The sequence below is a fragment of the Dioscorea cayenensis genome, chromosome 1 (assembly GCF_009730915.1).
Source record: "Dioscorea cayenensis subsp. rotundata cultivar TDr96_F1 chromosome 1, TDr96_F1_v2_PseudoChromosome.rev07_lg8_w22 25.fasta, whole genome shotgun sequence".
Classification (NCBI taxonomy): domain Eukaryota; kingdom Viridiplantae; phylum Streptophyta; class Magnoliopsida; order Dioscoreales; family Dioscoreaceae; genus Dioscorea; species Dioscorea cayenensis.
The window spans coordinates 19,142,097-19,150,161 of record NC_052471.1 but is presented as its reverse complement, the minus strand read 5'-3'; positions in this window follow the sequence as shown (position 1 = coordinate 19,150,161).

The window sequence follows — 8,065 nt, the reverse complement described above, 5'->3', positions numbered from 1 at the left end:
AGGCCACGTGCCTTTCCCGACCTGCTTACAGATATTTACATGCCATCATGAGTAGGTCGGTGAATGACCGCGGTGATAGCACTGGTGTTTTGTGCCGACAGGAATTATTGTATCTGTACTTGATGGTGCAGCGCGTACCGATTCACTTAGGGCACATCATGGCAGAGTACATCAGACATCAGGGGTACTATGCTAGACTGGGAGTGATCTTCTCGGGACCCTACATTACGGGATTAGTGCTAGGTATGGGTCTCTTGGATTCGATTCGCGAGGCCGAGAAGACGAGTATACTTGCTCCCCTGAGCCTAGAGACGATGAGGTTGATGGCTATGGTCCACAGGATTAGGACAGGGGTTTTTACGTTAGTGCTACTAGCTCCAGAGATAGCCGAGGATGAGGATGATGAAGCCGGGGCATCTCAACCCGCTCCCGAGCCTCAACCAGCCCTGATGGAGACCGAGGTACCTTCAGTAGCAGAGGAGCCACCCCTGTGCGTATATTTTCAGCATCTCGAGCTTATGATCGCTTTGAGAGGCTCAAGAGCTCTTTGGGGGTGATACGGACTGAGGTAGCTAAGGCTTAAGCCGAGATTGCAGAGATGAGGGATATTCAGGCCACTCAGTATATAGAGTTCATGGCACGTTTCGACGTATTACAACAAATCTTAGAGCGCGACGTCGCCTCATCATTTGTCTTACGGCCGAGGACTCCTCAGGCCCCATCAATTCCTACGGCATCCTCATCCCCTACCCCAGCACCGGTGGACCCACCATGTGCATCTTGACAGTGACAGCTGACACTAGAGCAGAGCATGACACTGACATTTGATTTTGTTTTTTTCCCACATTTTCTTTATGTTGCATTTTTATTTTAGACTTGTTCACTCAGAAAGGATTCTCCTTCTGAGTTTATTTTCATTTTGCATCTTGAGTTGTATTCATTGTCTATCTTTTATATATACTCGAGATATTTTGTTTTTATTGAGCTTCACTGAACCCCCTCGTGTATGCGTGCAGATGGTCTTGTCTCCTTGGGAATTGAGACTTAGTCATGGGCACGACCAAGGTGCTGAGGCACTTGGCCGTGTGAGCTTCACAACCCGTCAGAATACTACTCCCATGGGATTGGCTTCATCAAACGCAACACTAGGAGTCAGGGGAGTATTGTTTTGATTGTTTCTCCCACATTTGCTTTGGAATGAAATATATTTTGAGTGAGCTTGCATGTGTACATTGGGGGCAATGTACAACTTAAGTGTGGGGGGGAGTTTCATAGTGCACACATCTTTTCTATTGTTCTTGATTGTTATATGCTCACATAGCCAATGGCGGTTCACCTTAGTTGCAAGCATTGTATTCTTGAGTTTGGAAGAATTTCTAATATTGAATGTTTTCATGCTCTAGTTCTTGCTTGAATTTCTAGGAATTTTTGCCCGATTTACACTTAGTGCACTACTCACTTTTTAAACTCTTTTGGAAACTCAAGATTGATTTTAAACGAACTAGTTATAGTTGTTTCTTGTGTTAAATTCTAAAACAAAAAAGTTTTATTGTTTATTTGTGCTTGTTGTGCGGAAAGAGCTACCACCTATGAAGTATGAAGCTACTCTCATAAGTCGGATACTAGTTATGCCCTAATGAGAGAAAAGGCTATCTCATAGGATGAGTGAAAGCTACCACTCCGGTAGAAAGAGCTACCACCTCAAAAGTGTGAAAGCCACCTTAGCGGCCGCTTTGGAAAGGGCTACCTTAGAGGATGTGTGAAGCTACTACCATCTTTGAAAATGTTGTCACTTTTGTAGATAAATAAGTCTCTTGTTCTTAGAACTTTGAGGAGTATACTTTGGGTTGACTTGAGTGAGTTCACACACGTACACGACTTCGGGTTTTGTTTCCTTTTTGATTCAAGTTTTTAGCTAGAGCATTGTTTTTTTCATATTTAGTGTTGAAATTTCCGTCACTTGTAGAATGCTCTCTTTGTATATTTTGGTGAACCTAAGGCCAAGCACTTTCAATATTTTCTTCATGGATGCACATAACGTTTTATTTTTTGCTTGAGGACAAGCAAAAGCTTAAGTGTGGGAGAGTTTTATAAGTGCTTGTGCGATATGAATGCGAAGCGTTCATTCCTTATGTTGAGCATTACTTTTCTCAGGTTTTTACACTAGTATGTGTGTTTTTATATTACTTTCGTGCAGGTAGGGTTGTGAGGCCAAGTATGAAGGAAAGAAGCCAATGTGGATTACAATGCACCGATTTTGGAGGAAATCTTGGTAAGGTTCAAACGCGAAGACATAGGTCGATGTGAGATGCTAGAGTGTGTGCCAACCACCTCGTATTCGAGTTGTACATCCATTTGGAGGGGCACAAAGGCAGTCACACTTGAGCATTTCGACTTATGCACATAGAACAAGAGCTTCACCAACATGTCTATCATTGAAGATGCAAGTGATCCACGACGTGAACGTGTGCCCGTTTGCATTACTTCGATGAAAGTATAGATTCAAGAAGCTATTCAGGCCGAATACTGTAGCAGAGCACGATAGCAATACGGTAGAAATTACTGTAGCAGCACGGTTCACAGCCGCCCGAGAAAATAGAAGTTCAGAGGATCCACACGGGCGTGTGCAAATTATCCACGCCCGTGTGGAAATTTCCCACGGGCGTGTGAAGCAGCCATGCAAGGGGATATTGTCAATTACGAAGAAAATACAAGGAGAAAACTTTGAATTGCATTCTTACCAAGCTCATGAGAATGAGAGGAATAGGATAGAAGTGATTATTCGCCAAATAAGCTCGTCGACGAAATTTTTTTCAAAAGAAAACCCTCTCTTCCGAAGTAAAGAAGAAATGGAAGCAAAGAGATAAGAAAGGAAATGAGATGCTAAGAAGAGAAGCCACATTACTTCTCTTATTCATTCAATTTTCAGATTTTTTCCAAGAAAAAGAGAAATTATCAAAATGGCTCTTATAAGAGAAAATTGAAAGAAATGAGCCCAAAAGAACTTTTTGCCCCAGGTTTTCTACTAGTTTTCACACCTAATCTGCTGTGCAGTCATGGAAGGATGCGACTAGTTCAAAATGAACATTTTGCCCCTAATGTATGCACAAAAATATCTAAATAGGCATGAGGTCAAAATTAGGACAAGGTATCACACTCTACACTCCTTATAGAAATTTTGCCGTCAAAATTTCCGCTTACCAAAAGAAACAAATCAGGATATTTCTCTTTCATGAACTGTTCAGGTTCCTTGGTCAACTCCTCAATCCGATCACTTTTCCAAAAGACTTTTACAACTGGCACCACCTTTCCTTGGAGCACTTTTTCTAGCAGATCAAGAATACGGACAAGTCTCACTTCAAACGTCAAATCTTCTAGAAGTTCCACTGGGAGTGTTGCAAGTGTATATGATGGATCAGACAAGTACTTCTTCAACAATGAGATAGGGAAAACATTATGGATCTTCTCTAATTTTGGTAGTAATTCAAGCTTATAAGACACTGGTCCAACTCTTTTGAGAATCAAGAATGGCCCAATATAATGCGGATTTAGTTTTCCCCTGCTTCGAAACTGTATTACTTCTTTCGAAGGTGATATCTTCAGTAAAACTCTATCACCCACTTCGAACTCTAACTCTCTTCTCCTAATGTCCGTATAGCTTTTTTGTCGATCTTGGGCTACTTTTAACCTGTCTTGAAACGCCTTCACTTTCTCTATAATTTCTTCAATCAATTCTACACTTTATAACTCTCTTTCACCAACTTCAGTCTAACAAAGAGGTGTTCAGCACTAACGTCCATACAAAGATTTGTAAGGAGCCAGACCAATACTTGCATGAAAACTATTATTGTAAGCGAATTCCATAAGAGGTAAATGCTTGTTCCAACTTCCCTCGAAATTGAGAACACAAGCCATCAACATATCCTTAATTGTCTGGATTGTACGCTCTGATTGACCATCTGTCTGAGGATGGTATGCAGTGCTTAATCTCAAAGTTATCCCTAGAGATTGAGGAAACTTCAGCCAAAACTGAGATGTAAATCTCGGGTCACGAGCTGACATAACTGAAATAGGTACTCTGTGGAGTTTAATCACTTCACTTATAAATAGCCTCGCTAATCTTTCAAAGGAATACTTGGTTTGAAAGGCTAGAAAATGAGCTAATTTTGTCAAACGGTCCATAATGACCCATACAGTATCATGCCCCTGTAGAGTACGTGGTAACCCAATGACGAAGTCCATAGTAATATGCTCTCATTTCCACTCTGGGATAGGCAAAGGTTGTAATAGTCCCGCTGGTTGCTGATGCTCTCCTTTTACTTACTGGCATACTAAGCATCTTGCTACAAACTCTGTGATCTTGCGCTTTATTCCATACCACCAATACTTTTCCTTGATCGTACGGTACATCTTAGTGCTGCTTGGGTGAACTGCATAGGATGAGGAATGAGCTTCATCTAATATAGCACATCTAAGTCCTGTATCATTTGGAATACAAACCCTTCCCTGAAATACAAGAATACCATCACTGCGAAGCCCAAATTCACTAGCTTCACCCTTTTCCAATTTCTATATTTCTTTCACTAACTCTTCATCTGTTCTCTGAGATTTTTGAATCTGCTCAAATAATGATGATCTTACCACAAATGTTGCCAACAAAACTCCCTTTGGCTCAATCTTAAGTCTCACATCCATGTCCGGAAGAACTGCAAGTTGAGATCGATAAGATATTATAGCAGTAGCTGGAGGAGTTTGAAGTCTTCCTACTTAGAGCATCTACTACCATATTGGCTTTCCTTGGATCGTAGTCAATCACTAGATCATAATCCTTGATAAACTCTAGCCATCTACGCTACCTCAAATTTAGCTCTTTCTCATTGAACAAATACTTTAAACTCTTATAATAAGTACAAATCAAACATCTCTCTTTGTAAAGATAGTGTCGCCAGATCTTCATAGCAAAAACCACTACTGCTAACTCCAAATCATGGGTAGGATAATTTAGCTCATGCTTCTTCAACTGCTGAGAAGCATAAGTTATCACCCTCCTATTTTGCATCAATACACAACCAAGACCTTAACGTAAAGCATCGCTGAACACTACAAACTCTTTACCACTAGTAGGCAGGGTTAGTACTGGCACCTTAGTCAGGCGGCTCTTCAACTCTTGAAAATTGTTCTCACATTTCTTATTCTAAACAAACTTTATCTCCTTTCGAGTTAACTATGACAAGGGTGCAACAATCTTAGAAAACACCTTGATAAAATGTCAGTAATAACCTGCCAACCCAAGGAAACTTCGAACTTTAGATACACTCTTTGGTTGTTCCCAATCAATGAATGCTTCAGTTTTCTTTCGGTCCACAGAAATTCCTTTTCAAGACACCACATGTCCAAGAAACACTACTTCGTGCAACCAGAACTCGCACTTTGAGAATTTCGCATACAACTTCTTTTCTCAAAGGATCTGTAGTACTGTACGTAAATGTTGCGTATGCTCTTCAACAGTAGGTGGGTAGATCAAAATATCATCCATGTAGACAATCTCAAACTTGTCGAGATATGGTATGAAGAATATGTTCATCAAGTCAAAAAAGTAGCTGGGGCATTAGTCAAACCAAATGGGATGACCAAAAATTCATGATGCCCGTATCGCGTACGGAACACTGTCTTGGGCACATCACTCTCCTTGATCTTCAACTGATGGTAACTAGACCGAAGGTCAATCTTAGAAAATACTCTTGCCTCATGCAACTGGTCAAACAAATCATCTATTCTGGGTAAAGGATACTTATTCTTGATGGTCACCTTATTTAACTCTCGGTAATCTATACACAGTTTGAAGGAACCATTCTTTTTCTTCACCAAAAGGATTGGCGCACCCCAGGGTGACACACTCGGGCGTACGAATCCCTTGTCCACTAAATTCTGTAACTGCACTTATAACTTCTTAAGTTCTGTTGGTGTCATGCGATACGAAGGAATGGAGATTGGAGCAGTACCTGGTAGCAAGTCTATAGGAACTCAAACTCTCGATCTGGAGGTATCCGGTCAATTCATCATGAAATACATCCTCAAACTCCAGAACAATGGGGACATCCTTGAGGTTTGGTCCAACAATTCTTGTATCCAGTACATGGGCCAGGTATGCTTCACATCCCTTATGCACCAGTTTCCTTGCTTTAACAGAAGATGTCACACACCTTGAAGGAATCTTCCTTTCACCCTAAAGAAAAATATTAAATCCAGGAAATATTTGCAAAGTAACTTCTTTCTTGAAGCAGTCGATGGCAGCCTTATGCCTATTCAACCAGTACATCCCATGTATGGCATCCAAATCTCTCATCTCCAGTGGATTCAAATTTGCCTCAAAGTCTAAACCTTTCACCTTGATAAGACATCGTCAGAAAACTGCCTCCCTGACAATCTCTTCGGCAAGGGGCGTTTGGATCACAAGTTCACAGCCTAAAGGAGAAGCTATTCTATTGGCATGACATGCAAATGCAGTGCTAATAACAGATCTCTCTGAACCTAAGTCTATCAAAACATATGCATCATGCTGAAAAATGGATACTGTAACTGTAATCACGTTGGGTCTGTCCTCAACTTCCTCATTAGTCATGGCAAAACTCAGGTCTAAGAATGGGTCTGTGCTTACCGTGTTTCACCTTGTGGAACATTACTAGCAACAATTGATTTGGTTGGGGCATAGTGTAGATCTAATAGACTGTACACCCTTCGACTGACTCTGTCATCAAGCAGGGGGAAGTACTGACCCTGGCACTCCATGGCCTAACTCTAGACATGCTGACTTGAGGTAGTCTGTCTTCCCACACTGGTATATCTGCGTGGCTCACGACATGGACCATAATAAAATCTAGTGCAATTCCGGCACCTGGGAACATTTCTAGTTGTCTTACCTCCAATACTGCCACTAGCAGATGTAGTATCCTTCTGACTGCCGACATGCCCTAATGACGGTTTGACTGAGTTGGATCCTAAGAACCCTGAGGAAGTGTCGTCACTTTTACTGTGCTTCGATGCCCTTTAAAAATCTGGGTTTCTTCTCTTGGCTAGATTCTCAAGAAGGCGCCTACCTTCAATGACCAACTTCTTAGCCCTTAAAGCCAACTTAACCACTTCCTTGAAAGTTTGATTCCCAGTAATTGCCATCTTCTCTCTGATAATGAGATTCAGTCCTACCTCAAACTTGGAACATAGGGCTTCTTCAACACCAGCAATTTCAGGTACTCTGCAACTGCCTTGTTACCCTGAACCAACCTCATGTACTCTTGTCGTTTCTGGTCACGATGAAATCGAGTGTAGTATTCTTCATCAAATTCTTCTAGAAAATCTGACCAAGTCAATGGTGTAACTGAACAACCCTTGAGAGTTTCCCACCAGATACTAGCTCGGTTCTCCAGAAGTCTGACTGCAACCCTTAGTTTTAACTCATCTTCAATACCCATGTCCATAAAAGTAGCAAGGAACCCCTTCAACCATTCTTTGGCAGTCATGGCATCACTTGAGCCATCAAAAGAATTACATACCAACTGTCTTGCTTCCTTCAATAAGTTATAAAGAATTAAGCTCTTACTAGTTTTGCGGTCTTCTACTAGTGCTTGTTGAACTGAAGGAATTCGGAGTGGTGGTGGTGGCACAGATACTGGCTCACTATGGGGCTGCCCCCCAAATAGACTCCAATAACCCATGAAATCACGGTATTCCTGGCATGTCGGCTGATGACCGTGGGCATCCTAATATGCCTTAAAGCTTTGGAGAGCCTTAGGGATGGTGTTATTCCTGGAGTTCCATTGTTAGGTGCAGGGTCTAGGACACCGGCAGCATGCACTGATGCTGCCACAACGGTCTCATGTCCTGAACTGACTTCTTGCCTAGGGGGAGAAGGAGGTTGGACAGGTGGTGGTTCCCAAGAAGGAACACCAGCTCCTCAACGTGTACATGCACATTGTGCTGGCATTCTATCTGAAAGGAACGAAGAAAGACAAATTTCAAACTTAACCCCTACAGACACTTATGCTATATGCAAATCAATAACTTGATC